General features: G+C 45.5%; 1 pseudogene; it reads right to left on the bottom strand.

Annotated features, from left to right (window-relative positions):
* Window positions 1-7785: 7785 nt before the first annotated feature.
* The window catches only part of LOC139391971 (uncharacterized), a 52851-nt pseudogene continuing 42855 nt past the window's right edge, over window positions 7786-17781 (bottom strand).

Below are 17781 nucleotides of genomic sequence, written 5' to 3'. Positions count from 1 at the left end.
GCCATGGCACAACCCAAGGGGGTGCGGCAACCCAGACAGGATGACCACATCATTGAATCAACCCACTCAGGTGACGCACCCCTTCCAGGGACGGCATGAGAGAGCCCCAGTAAGCCAGTGACTCAGCCCCTGTAATAGGGTTAGAGGCAGAGAATCCCAGTGGAAAGAGGGGAACCGGCCAGGCAGAGACAGCAAGGGCGGTTCGTTGCTCCAGAGCCTTTCCGTTCACCTTCCCACTCCTGGGCCAAACTACACTCAATCATATGACCCACTGAAGAGATAAGTCTTCAGTAAAGACTTAAAGGTTGAGACCGAGTTTGCGTCTCTGACATGGGTAGGCAGACCGTTCCATAAAAATGGAGCTCTATAGGAGAAAGCCCTGCCTCCAGCTGTTTGCTTAGAAATTCTAGGGACAATTAGGAGGCCTGCGTCTTGTGACCGTAGCGTACGTACGGCAGGACGTGTAGGTATGTACGGCAGTCCAGTATGTATGCAGGTATATGTACTTACAACCAGCCTTTCTTGGTATTGCTGGTTGTAAGTACATATACCTGCATACATACTGGACAGTAGGTGGCACTGTACACTGACTGTATGGGTGCAACAAACTTACCTGAGACTCCCTGTCTCTGCCAGTCTGTCCCTGCATATCTGTCCCCAGTTCTGCTGTCTGTTGCCTGCTCTGCCTAATGACATCATTGTGAAACATTGATGACATCTCTTTTTTCTGCCATTTTTCTTCCTGTCTGGCTGACCACACACACAAGGTTATTTACAGTAGGCGATGGGCTTCTATCATTCTATATGGACTTCGCTAGCCATTTAGCTAGCCATTTCACATCGGTTACACTCACCCCCCCCCCTTTTGACCTCCTCCTTTTCCGCAGCAACCATTGATCCGGGTAAATCCCAGCAGTTTTTCAATGAAACACACGATCTGTTATAGTCACAGCCGTGATTTAACCAGTTTTAGAAACTTCAGAGTGTTTTCTATCCACACATACTAATCATATGCATATACTATATTCCTGGCATGAGTAGCAGGACGCTGAAAAGTTGCGCGATTTTTAACAGAATGTTCGAAAAAGGAGGGGGTAGAAGTAAGAGGTTAAAGGAAAGGAAAAACCTAAAAGAGGAAGTGCCAAACTAAAACCAAACAAACCATAAATATATAGAGAGTAATAATAAAATATGAATAAAACCATGTTCTTCTCCATCCATTTTCCTGTCTGTTAAAACCCATTTTCTAAAACTTCTCGCTCAGGCCATTTGGCATTATTGTCTGTAGGTGCTGGATCCACTCCCGTTCTACCCTCTTTCGCTGCCCACAGGTCCAGCCTATATGTGACTGTAACCCTGATATGGTAAGGTGAGTGATGGGGTGCTCCTGGAAGTGGGTTATGAGTTCCGTTTGTAGGTGTGCCCTTTTAATGTTATACAGGTGTTGTTTGAGTCTGGTTTCTATGGTGTGTTTGGTTTCTCCAATGTATTGTTTATTGCAAAGTGTACATGTAATGATATAAATGGTGTTATGTGTGTTCAATGAATAGGATTCTTGTACTGGTGCTGATGTGTGGCTGTGTATATTTGTAATGAACTTTATCTGTCGAAAATGGAAATTATGAGGTTTGAGGTCTTGTGGTGGCTTACTACTGAATCTTGCTTTGGTGAGGAGGTCCTTTAAGTTTTTGTTCTTTCTAAATGCTGAAATGATTCTGTATGGTTTGAGTGGTATGTAAGTGTGCTGAACTGTAGAGAAGTTGTGTTTGATTGATTGATGTAGCGGTCTAATTCTATGTGAAAATGTGGTTACTAGGGGGATGATAATTGTCTGTTGATTGAGTATTGATGACAAGGGAGAAGAGACAGAGGAAGTGTTTTGGTTTGGTGATTGGTGCAGATCACTTTCCATAGTGGTGAGGGAGGGAGATAGGATGAGAACCCTGGTTAGGGTGATGGTACACATTAGGGTTAGGCGTGGGGTTTGGGTTGGGGTTAGAGTTAGGGTTAGGGGGTTGGGGTTAGGGGGTTGGGGTTAGGGGGTTGGGGTTTGGTTTCTAGTTTTGAGTCGGTTGATCCACTTCCATCTCTGACACGTGGAAACCGGAGGGGGGAAGGGCGCGTAGGCCGGAGGGGGGAAGGGCGCGTAGGCCGGAGGGGTCCGGGCGCGGCCGGCCAAAGTTGTAGGCCCCATGGTTGCCCACTTGTTGGTTGGGTTTAAAGACGGTCTGTCTGTAGGGTTAGGGTTAGGTATAGTTTTTAGAATGGTTTAGGTAAGTCTGTCAACTCGACGTAGGAACAGGCAAAACCATAGAGTTGCGTACCTTGTGCAGGTCCGGACCTCAGTTGTGTAGCGGTATTTATTAGAGAGGGGTAAAGAAAGCTTTTGTTCGGGCGCCAGGCAGGTATTAACCATGCCGAAAGGAAAAGAGTAGAATAGAGAGAACCACTACCAGACCCACACACATCAGCAGAAGAGACTGCCTAGAGTGTAGCCTGTTTTCCAGATAGCCAGTGGAGAGAAAAGAGAATACACACCATATAAAACCCACATCACAGCACAGGGGTAACCCAAACAAGAATACCTCATACAATAATACTAATAATGGCATAGCAATTCAACAGCAACTTCATACAAGAACGAACCCAGTCATCAACATAGGATTTGCAATAATCTGTATTATTTTCTAGTGGATGAGTGCAGAGGGTATGAATGTGGGGGGGTGTTCATCGACACAACAAAGGCCTTAAAAATGTCCAGTCTTCTCGGCCACATGTCATTAGTACATCTCAATACAGTTCACATAACAATACACAATTTGCAAGCAACCTCCCTTTTAACTGAAATGTCCAAATACTTCTGGCAGGGCAATAATAGTCCAGCTCTAATGAACTTCAATGGGAAGTGCATTGGAAAAATAGAGAGTCTGTTTCAGGGTAAAGCACTGGAACGATAGAGGGAAGAGAAAAAGAGAAAGAGAACAAGAGAGATCTTAGCTGTGGTCTTCAGGCGTGCAGGTGTACTGTCTGACTGTCCGATGGTTTGTATGTTAAAGCTTCGCAACAATGTTGCTACTAATCCATGCGATCCATAACGGGCGCGGTCCCAAACGAAAACAACCACGACCTAGAGTGATTACACCGATGATTGAGTTAAACACTCTATAAACTACACACGCTGAAACCAAACAAAACTTCTGCAGCACAGCACACACAATCAAACTGTCGCGCCACCAAAGAGCCCCTCCCCAAAGAGCTGAACGAGCTCTCTTTATATTCTTCTTCCTTACTGCTCATGCGCTCTTAAAGTGGCAGTGCACGGTGAAGGCTCTGTGCAGATTTCGCCACACTCCTCCCCCCATGAAAAAACAATGCCTGTAGAAACAGAGAGGATGCAGGCTTTGACAGGTTCATGTTCCTGCTACACAAAACCAGGGAAGTCCTCCTCATCAGAGTCCTCCACGAAGAGGTCCTGCAGGTGTTGCTTTCGCCTGCGATCCAGCTCTTCTGCCGTAGGGTAGCAGGGCTTTAGGTCAACAACATGCACTGTCCTGACATCTTCCCCAGTGTCCTCCAAACAGACCAAGTAGTTCACTGGTCCCAACTGCTGCACTACACGGTATGGACCTTTCCATCTCGAAGCTAGCTTGGCAGTGAACTTCTTAGATGCCTTTGACAGATGATGTGAACGTAACCAGACACGAGACTGGGGTGGAAAACACACATCTCGTCTATGTTTGTCATAGTTTCTCAGCTGTCGTTGTTTGGCTTTGGTTTTGCTGGCCTCCACTCTGGCTAGCAAGGTGTGGTGGTGTTGTACGGCATCAAACGCTGGGCAGTCCGGTGAAACATTCGAACTTTGCAAGACCCTGTCCATCGGACCTTTTAGTGGTCTTCCCAGGTGGAGTTCGGCGGGAGTGACCCCAGAAGTCTCCTGCACGGCAGAGTTCAGTGCAAAGCGAAATTCTGGAAGATGCTGATCCCACCTTGTGTGCTGATCCCCCACGAATGAAGCAATCATCCCCTTCAGGGTTCGGTTTACCCTCTCGGTCAGGTTGGTCTGAGGATGGTAGGCTGTGGTCAGCTTGGCAATTACACCCCAGTAGGTACAGAGCTCTTTGTATATTCCTGATATGAACTGCGGACCTCGGTCAGAGAGGATTTGGTCCAGAATTCCGAATCTGGTAAAAACCTCCCTTCGCAGAATTAGAGCAATGGCTGATGCAGTGGCTTTGCGGAGGGGAAACAACTCCACCCAGTGTGTGTAGTAGTCCACTACCACCAATAAAAATTAATTCCGTGTCCCTCGGCTGGGAGGAAAAGGTCCCATGAGGTCAATTCCCAACATTTCATTTGGATGGTTCACCACGGTCTGCTGCATTTTCCCGGCAGGTCTGCCAATGTCTGGTTTGTATTTCTGGCAGACTTCACACTGCTGTACAAACTTCCGGGTATCAACCCACATGCCTGGCCAGTAAACCACATCTTGTAGTCTTCGATAAGTTTTAAAAACTCCAAGATGGCCACTCATGGGATTGGCATGATAATCCAAGCTTATCTGGTCACACAATGTAGAGGGAATGAAGACGCGATAATGGGTGCTGTGTATTCCATCTCCTCTTGGAGTTTTTCGATACACTTTATCCTGAATTATGCTATACTTATCATTGAAGCGACTCTTGGAGTCTTCTTCAGACAGACTCTTGTGGATCGCCATGATGGCAGCATCCTTCTGCTGTGCTCTCCATACACTCTCATCATCCAGAGGAAAGGAATCATCCAGACATTTAGCAGTAGTATAGGTACTGCACAAGGGAGGACAAACATTGGCAGTCTCTGTAATCCGAGAAAGGGCATCTGGTACAACGTTCAGTTTTCCTTTGCGATACTCAATGATGAAGTCAAACTTCTGCAGTCTGATAGACCAGCGAATAAGACGGCTGTTGGTCTTGCCTGATGCCAGAACCCACTGCAGAGCAGCGTGGTCTGTGACAACGGTGAAGATCTTTGCCTCCAAGTAGTAGCTCAATTTCTCCAAAGCCCAGACGACAGCGAGGCATTCCCTTTCAGTCGTTGAATAATTCCTCTCGGCTGAATTAAGGGTGCGACTTGCATAGGCAAGAACTTCTTCTGTTCCAAGTCCTGTTTGTTGAGCCAAGACTGCTCCAAGTCCTGTTTGACTTGCATCCGTGTACACAATGAAATGAGCATTCAGGTTAGGATGTCCAAGCACTGGGGGAGTAATTAGACTGTTTTTGAGTGCTTCAAATGCACCTTGGCATGCAGGGGTCCATTGGAATTTCACACCTTTCTTCTTAAGGTGATTGAGGGGTTCGGCTACCTTTGAAAAGTCAGGCACAAACCTGTGGTACCATCCAGCCATACCCAGAAACCGCTGAACAGCCTTGAGGGATGTGGGAATTGGGAATTCCTGCACGGCTGCAACTTTGGCTGGATCTGCATGGATACCTTCAGCATTAACCACATGACCAAGGAACTTGAGTTCTGGCAGACAGAAACGACACTTCTTCAAGTTCAAGGTCAAACCTGCAGCCTTTAGTCTGTCGAAGACGGACTGAATGTCTTGCAGATGATCCGCAACAGAGGAGGAGTAGATTATGATGTCATCCAGATAAACAAGACAATTTCTACCCCTCAGATCTCCCAGGACAGTCTCCATCAACCTTTGGAAGGTTGCTGGAGCATTCTTCAAACCAAAAGGCATGACTTTGAAGGAGTACAAACCAGCAGGGGTGACAAAGGCAGTCTTGTCCTGACTAGCGGGATCCATTGACACCTGCCAATAGCCACTGTTCAGATCCAGATTACTAAAGATGGATGCTCCTGCCAGAGATTCCAGTATGTCATTTATGTTTGGTAGAGGGTAGGCATCGCTTTCTGTTATGGCATTCGGCTTCCTGTAGTCCACACAGAATCGATATCCACCATCTTTCTTAGGAATCAGGACAACCGGAGAAGCCCATCCGGAAAAAGAAGTTTCCACAATTCCATTCTCCAACATGCTTTTGAGCTGTTCATTGAGAATTGCTAGTTTGGCGGGGGACAGCCTGTAGGGACGCTGCTTAATGGGGACCTCATGCCGGGTATAGATTTTGTGTTTGAAGACGGTTGTACGGCCGAGTGTAAGAGTACAGACCTCACTGTTCATGTCCAACATCTGGGATAGCTGCCACCTTTCATCATCCGACACACATGCCTGTTCCACCGCTTGTTTGATGTAAAAATCAGCATCAGGTTCGCTTTTGCTCTCGGATAGAAGGGGGGGTACGGCGGTAATCAGGGTGATAGTTGGGTTCTCAGACTTCACTGGTGGAACATGTTTTTGTCTTTGCCTCTTTATATTTTCTCTGTCTCTGACTTGACCTTGTCCGGACTCTGCATAATGTAGCAGGCTCCAACCTGAAATCAGTGCATTACCAGGTTGAAATGGATGAGGCTGAGAATTGTCAGAGTGCAGCCGATAGGAGGGTTCGGACATCGAGATGGTCAGTCCACTGAAGAACAGGAAGTCTAGGCCAAGGACTACAGCAAATGCAAGGCTTGAATCTGCAAGAATTGCCACAGGAAGGTTAATAGTTTTACCATGCAGTTGTATTATTATACTAATCCAGCCCAAGGGAGTGGTAGGTTCTCCATTGGCCAAGTACAATGGTCCCTCCTCCCATGTTCGTAGCTCCTCATGAGGTAATGCCATGTTCTGCCACAGGGCCTCTTGCATCAGGGTGTAAGATGCCCCTGTGTCGATTATGGCCTTCCCTCTCCAGTTCCTAACAGTCAGAGGAACCAATAGTTGTTGCGGAATAGTAATAAGACCGCTAGCTGTGCTGTCTAAAGGCTTCATGGTGGGCATTAAGGCTGACCCAATTGTATGCAAGCCACCACGCCTGTCTAGACTTTCAGTCTTCGGTCCTTTCTGACCTTTTCCTGAATCCTGACGCTGGACATAGAGCGGGCAAGAATCTGGAGGATGTTGAACTTTACACCTCCAACACATAACTGGACTTTTGTCCTGGATCTTGGGTACAAATATCTGAGACGGTTTAGCCCCAGGAGAGTTATTGGTATACTGGGATGAGGGAACCGGGTTTTTAGTTTGGAGGTGGCGCTTCCAGTCCTTCTCAAACTGAGTCCCAAGACGCACCAGATCATCCACATTTTGCACACGTTCTCGAAGTTGACTAGCAAGGCGGGGAACCATGTTCTTAAGAAGGAGTTTGACCATCTCCTGCTCAGTAATGTCAGCCTTCCATTTCCTACATAGAACTCGATAGGAGAAGGCAAAGTCCCGTATTGGCTCTGCTTCACCCTGGACTCTGTTACGAACACGTTCCGCCAGTTCATCCCCATAGTCCTCTGAGAGGAAGGCTAAGAGGAATATTTTTTGAAACTCCTCCCAGGTTGACACATGTTCACGGGCTATCTCCCACCAGTCTCTTGCTGTACCATGGAGAACACTGCGGAGGGTGGCAAGAACCTCCAAGTCAGTAAGGGGCCGGATAGAAAGAAAATCATTACACTTAGATAAGAAAAACAGTGGATCAACATCATCTTCTGGGCTGCCAAAAGTGGGGAAAAGGAGTTTGATAGGGAGGGAGCGCTCTAGAGGAGGCATGACAGTGGCAGCGGGAGTTCTGTTATTTAACAGTATCTTCAGAGGGGTTTTTGTAGTACTACCTGTTCCTATTACCTTACTGGCCAAGCCAGTGGCAGAGGTAAAACCTGAGGGCGGTGCAGAAGATTTGTCCAGAAGGGAAAAGCACTGCATTACCTCCTGGTGCAGCCCTTCCAGTTGAAGGTCTGTGGCCTTCTGTGTTTTTCCATCTCATTAACGGTGACCTTTTGAGTCTGTTCAATCAAAAATCGTAGTTCCCCTGTGAGAGAGTTCTTCATGTCCTCCATAACTTCCTTCAGATAAGAACACACTCCCTTCACAACAGAGGCTGACTCCTCTGCTCTCTGTTTTTGTTCGTCCTCAAGAAAGAGTATGACTTGATGATGGTTAGTTTCCATTTGTGTTTTGAACCGGTGCAGTTTTCCTTGAATATCCTGCTTCAGAGAATCTTGTAAATATTTCTGTCTCTGAACAATTTGTTGTTGGTTTTCCTCCATTTGACAGGGAAGGTAATCCAACCTCCTCTGCACATCTGTCTGATGAGCCTCCACACATTCACTGAGTTTGCGAATGGCATTCTCCTGCATTGTCAAACTATGATTGGTGTGTGTCCATTGATGTTCCAGTTGTCCAGTGATCACAGAGACACCTCTCCCAGTCTCTTTGGACAGGGTAACCGGAAGGGTTTGAGGGGAGGGTAATGGTGGAGATGTTATAGGTGAGCCAGAAACCTGGGGATTAGAGTCAGTGCTATCCAACTCCATTAGTTCATCAAGTCCTTCCACAATGAAAGAATCCCGAACATGATTACCATCAGGTGTGTCCACATTGACACAGTATGGGGTTCCAACAAAAGACATGATTCAACCTTGTGCGGATGGTGTCATGGGTGTTTCTCTTCAAGTCCCTGTTTGGGCGCCAATTCTGTAGCGGTATTTATTAGAGAGGGGTAAAGAAAGCTTTTGTTCGGGCGCCAGGCAGGTATTAACCATGCCGAAAGGAAAAGAGTAGAATAGAGAGAACCACTACCAGACCCACACACATCAGCAGAAGAGACTGCCTAGAGTGTAGCCTGTTTTCCAGATAGCCAGTGGAGAGAAAAGAGAATACACACCATATAAAACCCACATCACAGCACAGGGGTAACCCAAACAAGAATACCTCATACAATAATACTAATAATGGCATAGCAATTCAACAGCAACTTCATACAAGAACGAACCCAGTCATCAACATAGGATTTGCAATAATCTGTATTATTTTCTAGTGGATGAGTGCAGAGGGTATGAATGTGGGGGGGTGTTCATCGACACAACAAAGGCCTTAAAAATGTCCAGTCTTCTCGGCCACATGTCATTAGTACATCTCAATACAGTTCACATAACAATACACAATTTGCAAGCAACCTCCCTTTTAACTGAAATGTCCAAATACTTCTGGCAGGGCAATAATAGTCCAGCTCTAATGAACTTCAATGGGAAGTGCATTGGAAAAATAGAGAGTCTGTTTCAGGGTAAAGCACTGGAACGATAGAGGGAAGAGAAAAAGAGAAAGAGAACAAGAGAGATCTTAGCTGTGGTCTTCAGGCGTGCAGGTGTACTGTCTGACTGTCCGATGGTTTGTATGTTAAAGCTTCGCAACAATGTTGCTACTAATCCATGCGATCCATAACGGGCGCGGTCCCAAACGAAAACAACCACGACCTAGAGCGATTACACCGATGATTGAGTTAAACACTCTATAAACTACACACGCTGAAACCAAACAAAACTTCTGCAGCACAGCACACACAATCAAACTGTCGCGCCACCAAAGAGCCCCTCCCCAAAGAGCTGAACGAGCTCTCTTTTATATTCTTCTTCCTTACTGCTCATGCGCTCTTAAAGTGGCAGTGCACGGTGAAGGCTCTGTGCAGATTTCGCCACAGTTGGTTGCCATGTGTCCCTGCATCCGCCCTTAGAGTTCCGTCCTGTGTTTCGGTAGGTGTATGGAGGGTTTAGCATCAGGCAAATCTTCTCTGGTTTTCGTATCGTACGTCTGCCAGTAGTAGAAGTTGATTGCCATGTGTCCATCCCCACCATCTCAGTCGTAGGTTATTCAGTGGTTTGGGCGATAGTGACCCGTGGAGCTACTCCCTTCCAGGATCGTAGTGTTCCAGTGGTATGTCAACCCAAGACAGTGAATTTTTTTTCTGTAGTCTAGGTAAAAAAGTGGTTTGGTTGTCCAGGCTTAGTACGGCGGGGTAAGGGATCCCCCAGTAAGAAATTATTCTGTGGGATCCAATTCTCCGCCAGACATTATCTGGGCACCCCAGGGATTACACGGCCAATGCGAGTCCTCCAGCCGCAGCGCCTGACCCAAAAGCCCCACTTTTCGAGGACTTAACTGCCCCAACCCGCTAGGATGAAACACGCGCTACTGAACATACTGCCAATCCAATTCTAAACTGATAGTCGTCCAGCGCGATACGTGAGTCTCCTGTTTTTGTGGGGCTGGGAGGGTTGAGCCGATTGGTCTGCCAACAGGTCCCCAAGAGGTCCCGAAGGAGTCCGGTCTATCCATTTCCTCCTGTCTTCTTGCTTGGTGTATGGAAGAGCCTAATTGCTTAGGGTTTAATCGCTGCGGGGGAGTCGCCAGGTCGGGGTCCCCAGAGTAGTTGGAGAAAAAAAGTTCTCGTCCGTTGGTGGGTATCTACAAAAAAGTGTTTTAGAAGGATGGTGGTAGTTTGAACAGTTATGTTTAAAACATTGTTTCCAGAGTGCATCAAACAGGATTTTAGACCTTGTCTATGGAAAAGTGGTTATTTCTGTAGTTCAATTGCTGCAACTTGCTGAAAATTGTCCAATGTGTCAATATCAATCTAGTTTGAACAGTTATGTTAAAAACATTGTATAAACGAGGGGATGGTAGGGGACGCCATGTGTGACTGACGTGTTCTCCGTTTGCTCCCGTGGTATTCTTAAAGTTTATGTGAATTCTGCAGCAGAACCGTATTTATTTTCAAATATTAATTTGGTGATCCCTTTCCGTAAAAACCAAGACTACTTTGCTTCCGAATGTCAGCATGTCGACCAAACATAAGGCCAAGAGCATGACTTTGAGAAAACCCGGCCTACAAGACCCGCTCTCATCACCGCCCTCCCCTGAGTCTGAGGGCCCGGGGATGCACACTTTACCCGGGGGCGCGGCTTGGCCTGGCGGCGCTGAAATGAACATTCTTGAGGCCATCAGGCTACTACGCTCTGAGATAGTTGAAATGAAAACACAGGTGGTTGCTACGATTGAGGCCAGAATACAGGAGGTTTCTGATACTTTAAAAGCAGATTTAACCATCCTGCGGAACGAGACTGTGCCGGCAATTACATTACTCAAAACAACAACTGCGTCACACACTACAACGATTGCAGCACTGGAGGCCTCCGCTACTAATGTCTCCGATTTAACTACATCCCTGGAGACTGAAGTTAAACGACTAGCTGTGGATTTGAAAAAGGTGAGGGAGCGCTGTGTGAGTTTAGAGGGACTCTCTCGACGTAATAATCTGAGACTTGTATTAATCCCAGAGTCCGCTGAAATGCATCGCGCCACGGATTTCGTTTCAGGGCTGCTGAAGGATGTTCTTGCCTTAGATAAAAAGCCCCTGATTGATCGAGCCCACCGGTCGCTGCGCCCAAAGCCCTGGGATGGGGAGAGGCCCCGTGACATAATTCTTCGAGTGCACTTTTTTCATGAGAAGATGGAGATCCTCCGACGAGCCCGCAATACCACTCTGAGCTTTCAAGGACAGAGCTTCTCCATCTACCAGGACTACTCCCCCACTGTTTCCAGGCAGCGCGCAGCTTTCGGACAGGCCAAACTGAGTACTTCGGGACCATCCAAGTGTGAAGTATGGACTGCGATTCCCGGCCCGTTTATGGATATCTCATGAGGGTAAAGACCACACATTTGAATCTCCGGATGAGGCTATGGCTCACATTCAACGTCACATCAAGAAGTCTTGAATATGCTCACAGTGTGGATTGTAAGTACCCCACTTGTGGTACAATTATGTTTAGATATAACAGGCTAGTCTTGTATAGCTGGTGAAACTATTCAGGCTTATTTGATGTGATCTAATGTTTTGATTATCTAGTGTGCGTGCCTTATCTCGCTCACCTATTTAGTTTGTTTACACATTGTCTCAGTGATTCAAAATAGTTTTGGTTATTTGTTGACTGCATCCGTTTGCATTGACCCAGTAAACAGTAAATGTCTCCTGAGGCTACATGGTTTCTGGAGCCTCGCTTTCATTTAAAAAGTTTTGAGCGTCATTTATGCCCAGCAAACGTTCAACGTTGCGCACACGTAGTTTTTTGGTATTGGTTGTAAGCTGTCTCAGCTTCAACTAGACTACTATTATAATTACTATTATTTTTGATTGTCTAACTACGATTTCCTTACTTCAAATTAGATTTTTGGCTGAGAGCCTTTATACATTTTATTTATTTTCTCTCTCAATGCCTGTTATAAGACGGGTGAATACAATTATATACATCTACAAGTGGTGCTTTTGTCACTCCGTTTGCACAAGGGATTCGCCTTTTTTTTATTTGAAAAAATACATACAAATCTTTCTTTTTGCTGCTTGATCCACTAACAAAACACAACTTTAAAGAGCGGGACTGTGGGTTTAGGTTTAAGACCGCACTCTCACAGACATACTGTGCGAAGAGAACATGTTCTATTTAGGCTTGTACCTCGTTTGGGGAGGTATTGTCTGGGATGGGGGGGGGGGGGGGGGGGGCAGGTTGAATTGTTCAGTTCTAATGTTGTCATTCTGTCTTTTTAGTTTTTTTTTTTTTTTTTTTTTTCTGTACTTTTTCCAAACATTTACCACCGTACATTATTACTCTGGGACAAGTTATTCTATGGGTTTTGGGCGCTCATTGCTTTTCCATTCTATGCTCTGATGACAGGGTTGAATAACGGGAATGCCCAGAGGGGCCGAAATAATACGATCAAGTACATTTCTTGGAATACGAAAGGGGTTAACAACCCGGTGAAGCGTAAGAGGGTGTTGACGCACTTAAAGGGTTTGAATGCAAATATTGCATTTCTACAAGAGACTCACTTGAGGACTGGTGAGCATTTTAGGATGCGTAAGGACTGGGTTGGTCAAGTGTTCCACTCAAACTTTCATAGTAAATCAAGAGGTGCTGCTATTCTGGTTGATAAAGCTACTCCCTTTGTAGCTTCTGAGGTTATTGCTGATCCTAAGGGACGATACGTCATAGTAACTGGTGAACTGTTTTCTACCCCTCTTGTTTTGGCTAGTGTTTATGCTCCCAATTGGGATGACACAAGTTTAATTTATTCCTTTCTGTCTGCTATTCCCAATTTAGATTCTCATTTGTTGATTTTAGGGGGGGATTTCAACTGTAAAATGTCCCCAGTTCTGGACAAGTCCTCACAAATAAATACAGGCCCATCTAAATGTGCCCTACTTATTCAATCCTTTCTTCAGAAATATGCTATGTTTGAGGCCTGGCGTTTCCTACATCCTACAGATAGACAGTATTCCTTTTATTCTCATGTTCATAAAACATACTCCCGGATTGATTACTTCTTTTTGGACAAAAAACTTCTGCCTAACCTTCGGCAGTGTACTTACGAGAGTATTGTTATCTCTGACCATTCACCATTAGTGCTTGAACTAGAGTTTCCCCAGCGACCCCCTAGGTGTTATCAACCCCATTTTACTCTCAGATAAGGAGTTTGTCAATTTCATTTCTTCTGAAATTGCCTTATTCCTAGAAACTAATTCAACACCAGGTATGTCCTGCTCTACCATATGGGAGTCTCTCAAAGCATACCTACGTGGCCAAATTATTTCTTATACAGCCAACCAAAACAGAGTTCGCTCCCAGCGACTTCGGGACCTGAGCGAGTCCATAGCCACATTGGATGAGAAGTATGCTACGGATCCTTCCTCTGATCTGCATAAAGAGCGCCAACTACTCCAATCTGAATTTGATGAGCTTTCTACCAGGCAAGCTGAACAGTTACTCTTGCGAGCTCGATACAAAGTCTATGAACAAGGCGACAAGGCCAGTAAACTCCTTGCACATCAGATCCGTAAATCTGAGGCCTCACGGCTAATCCCACAAATAAGGACCCCGTCTGGTGCCACCACAGTTATACATAAAGAGATCAATGATCAATTTAAACAATTTTACTCTGCGCTATACACCTCTGAATCCCCTCAAGACCCTTTGCTGATTGACTCCTTCTTTAATGGCTTGAATATGCCTTCAATTGATACAGACTCCCATGACTGTCTAGAAGAAGAATTTACGCTTGAGGAGATTGTAACAGCAGTGTCCGCAATGAAAAGTGGTAAATCACCGGGTCCGGACGGTTTTCCAACCAAATTTTACAGGACGTTTTCTGGTCTGCTTTGCCCATTCTTGTCCCGACTATTTGCAGAGTGCCTCAATACTTCAAAGCTGCCGCCTAGTCTTTATCAGGCTTCAATTTCATTACTACTAAAGAAAAACAAAGATCCCCTGGAATGTGGATCCTATCGCCCAATCTCGCTTTTAAACTGTGATTACAAAATCCTAGCTAAGCTTTTAGCCATCCGTATGGAAGGCTTGCTGCACCAAGTAATACACTCTGACCAGACTGGCTTTGTGAGAAATAGGCATTTATTTTTCAATATTAGGCGCCTTATGAATATACTGTACTCCCCAGCGTCGGAGGACCCGGAGGTGGTGGTCTCACTTGATGCCGAAAAAGCGTTTGACCGCGTTGAGTGGGATTACCTAACAGCTGCCCTTTATAGATTTGGCTTTGGCCCCAAATTCATTGCGTGGATAAAGATTCTTTATTTTTCCCCCATGGCTTCGGTACGGACTAATAACTTGTCCTCTGACTATTTTCCCTTGCACCGCGGATCCAGACAGGGTTGCCCACTCTCCCCCTTGTTGTTTGCTTTGGCCTCTCGCCATTGCACTACGCTCTAATGATGCCATTCAAGGCATAATCAGGGCGGGCTGGGAGCAGAAAGTCTCGCTATATGCTGACGACCTCCTTTTGTTTATCTCCAATCCCGATACCTCATTGCCACGTGACCTATCTGTTCTTAAAAAGTTTGGATCAATCTCAGGGTACAAGCTGAATCTAGGCAAGAGTGAGCTTTTTCCGGTAAACAAGGCTGCTTTAAAGTGCTCTTTCACAAGTTCTCAGTTTAGGATTGTCCGGGATCAATTCACTTACTTGGGAGTAAAAGTGACAAGGAAATATTCAAATTTGTTTCAGGAAAACTTTGTTGCTCTAGCAGACAGATTGTTTCAATCTTTTACTTTTTGGAATTCGCTACCCCTTTCTCTTATCGGAAGGGTTAATGTCATTAAAATGAATGTGTTGCCCAAGTTTCTATATTTATTTCAATGTTTACCCATTTTTATTCCAAAATCTTTTTTTATTTCACTGGATCAAACATTCATGCATTTTATTTGGGATGGCAAGGTACCACGGATTGGTAGAAAACATTTACAGAAGCCTAGGTCATTGGGGGGTTTAGCTCTACCAAATTTTCAGACATACTACTGGGCTGAAAATTTTAGAGCCGTTCTGTACTGGCTGCAGACTGATCCTACTGGCCCTAGACCACTCTGGGTCCAGATGGAGTCTGAATCGTGTAAACCTGCAGCACTTTCCTCTGTGCTGTGCTCGTCCCTCCCAGTGTCCCTAGGCAAAAGGTGTGCCAACCCAATTGTAAAGCAGTCTCTTAAAATTTGGAATCAGTTCCGTTTAGCCTTTAACCTCCGAGGCTTTTCTCTATCAGGCCCAATCAATCAGAACATTTTATTTCCTCCATCTTTGAATGATGGGGCTTTTGGCATTTGGCACTCACTAGGCCTTTCCTCGCTAGCCCAATTATTCTTTGATGGTACATTTGCCTCTTTTTCTCAGCTGCAGGAAAAGTTCAATCTCCCCCAATCCCACTTTTTCCGCTATCTCCAGTCTAGAAACTTTGTCAGGGCTAATACACCTGGATTTCCCAATAGGCCTGCGAATACAGCTATAGAGAGCATCTTGGAGCTGAACAAGCTTCCTAGGGGCGCAATTTCAGATGTATATGCAATCATTCATGACTTACAGAACCCTTCTTTGGTGCCTTTAAAGACTCGATGGGAAAAGGATTTGGGGGAGGAACTTGGGGAAGACGCCTGGGAGTCTGTGCTGCACAGGGTGCACTCGTCCTCTTTTAGCACTAGACACAGCCTCATTCAATTCAAGGTGGTTCACCGTATCCACTGGTCGGGGGCCAAACTTGGAAGAATATTCTCTGATTTTGATCCTACCTGTGTCAGATGTAAGGTGGAACCAGCCACACTGTTGCATATGTTTTGGGGCTGTCATAAACTGTCAGGTTTCTGGGAATTAATATTTAAATGTTTCTCTGATATATATGACACTGTTATAGATCCGTCTCCCCTTACAGCCCTTTTTGGAGTACTGCCCATGGGTACCCCCCTATCAAGAATCCAGTCGGACACTGTTGCTTATACAACTCTTTTAGCTAGACGGCTAATACTACAGAACTGGAAGATGGCAGCTCCCCCATCTTATAAATATTGGGTGAGGGATGTGTTGTGCTCTCTGAAACTAGAAAAAATTAAATTCAATTCACGTGGGAACCCCAAACTGTTTGAGGCTTGGTCTCCATTCCGGTCTTACTTTAAACAGTCCATCCTCTGATGGCATTCCAATTAATAGTAAAATAAGTCTGTGACTTAAGGGTTGGGGGAGTCTCTCTCTGTGTTTTTGCTGGGGGGGGGGGATTAAGATCCATGTGCTTATTGATTGTGGTCCGCAGATGCCTTGTTCATCTTGCCCAGGCAGAGATTGAAGTGTGAGCTTGTTTTTCCCAGTTATTTTTACATTTTGTTCACGCCTACATGAATAATCTTTTTTTTTTAAATTATTTTAAAGCATTGTAAACTTTTTTTTTGTCCAGTGGATGGTCGGTCTGTGGCCATGACTCTCTGTTGAGTGGTTGCATTTCTCCACCCTTATCCCTTGACTGTTTACAGGAACAATGGTGAGGTGTTTGCCCTGTCCCTGTACTATAGATTGCCCTTTAACCTCTGTAGCCTTCTGCCTGGTGTGTTTAACTTGTCTAAAGTATGGTATCTTTAAAGCTATTTTTTTATTTGTATTTTTATTTAAATTTTAATTTTTTTTTTTCTAGTTGAGTATATTATTTATATTGCTTTGTCTTGTCTGTATGTGTGTATGTTCAAAACTTAATAAACAGAGTTAAAAAAAAACATTGTATAAACAAGGATATAACCCCACCCACTTTGCCAAAGCACAGCCCCCACACCACTAGAGGGATATCTTCAACCACCAACTTACCATCCTGAGACAAGGCTGAGTATAGCCCACAAAGATCTCCGCCATGGCACAACCCAAGGGGGTGCGGCAACCCAGACAGGATGACCACATCATTGAATCAACCCACTCAGGTGACGCACCCCTTCCAGGGACGGCATGAGAGAGCCCCAGTAAGCCAGTGACTCAGCCCCTGTAATAGGGTTAGAGGCAGAGAATCCCAGTGAAAAGAGGGGAACCGGCCAGGCAGAGACAGCAAGGGCGGTTCGTTGCTCCAGAGCCTTTCCGTTCACCTTCCCACTCCTGGGCCAAACTACACTCAATCATATGACCCACTGAAGAGATAAGTCTTCAGTAAAGACTTAAAGGTTGAGACCGAGTTTGCGTCTCTGACATGGGTAGGCAGACCGTTCCATAAAAATTGAGCTCTATAGGAGAAAGCCCTGCCTCCAGCTGTTTGCTTAGAAATTCTAGGGACAATTAGGAGGCCTGCGTCTTGTGACCGTAGCGTACGTACGGCAGGACGTGTAGGTATGTACGGCAGTCCAGTATGTATGCAGGTATATGTACTTACAACCAGCCTTTCTTGGTATTGCCGGTTGTAAAGTACATATACCTGCATACATACTGGACAGTAGTTGGCAATGGTACTACTGTACACTGACTGTATGGGTGCAACAAACTTATCTGAGACTCCCTGTCTCTGCTAGTCTGTCCCTGCATATCTGTCCCCAATTCTGCTGTCTGTTGTCTGCTCTGCCTAATGA

The sequence above is a fragment of the Oncorhynchus clarkii genome, chromosome 32 (assembly GCF_045791955.1).
Source record: "Oncorhynchus clarkii lewisi isolate Uvic-CL-2024 chromosome 32, UVic_Ocla_1.0, whole genome shotgun sequence".
NCBI lineage: Eukaryota > Metazoa > Chordata > Actinopteri > Salmoniformes > Salmonidae > Oncorhynchus > Oncorhynchus clarkii.
The sequence above is the reverse complement of the archived record's forward strand: the minus strand, read 5'-3'. Positions and strand labels throughout refer to the sequence as shown.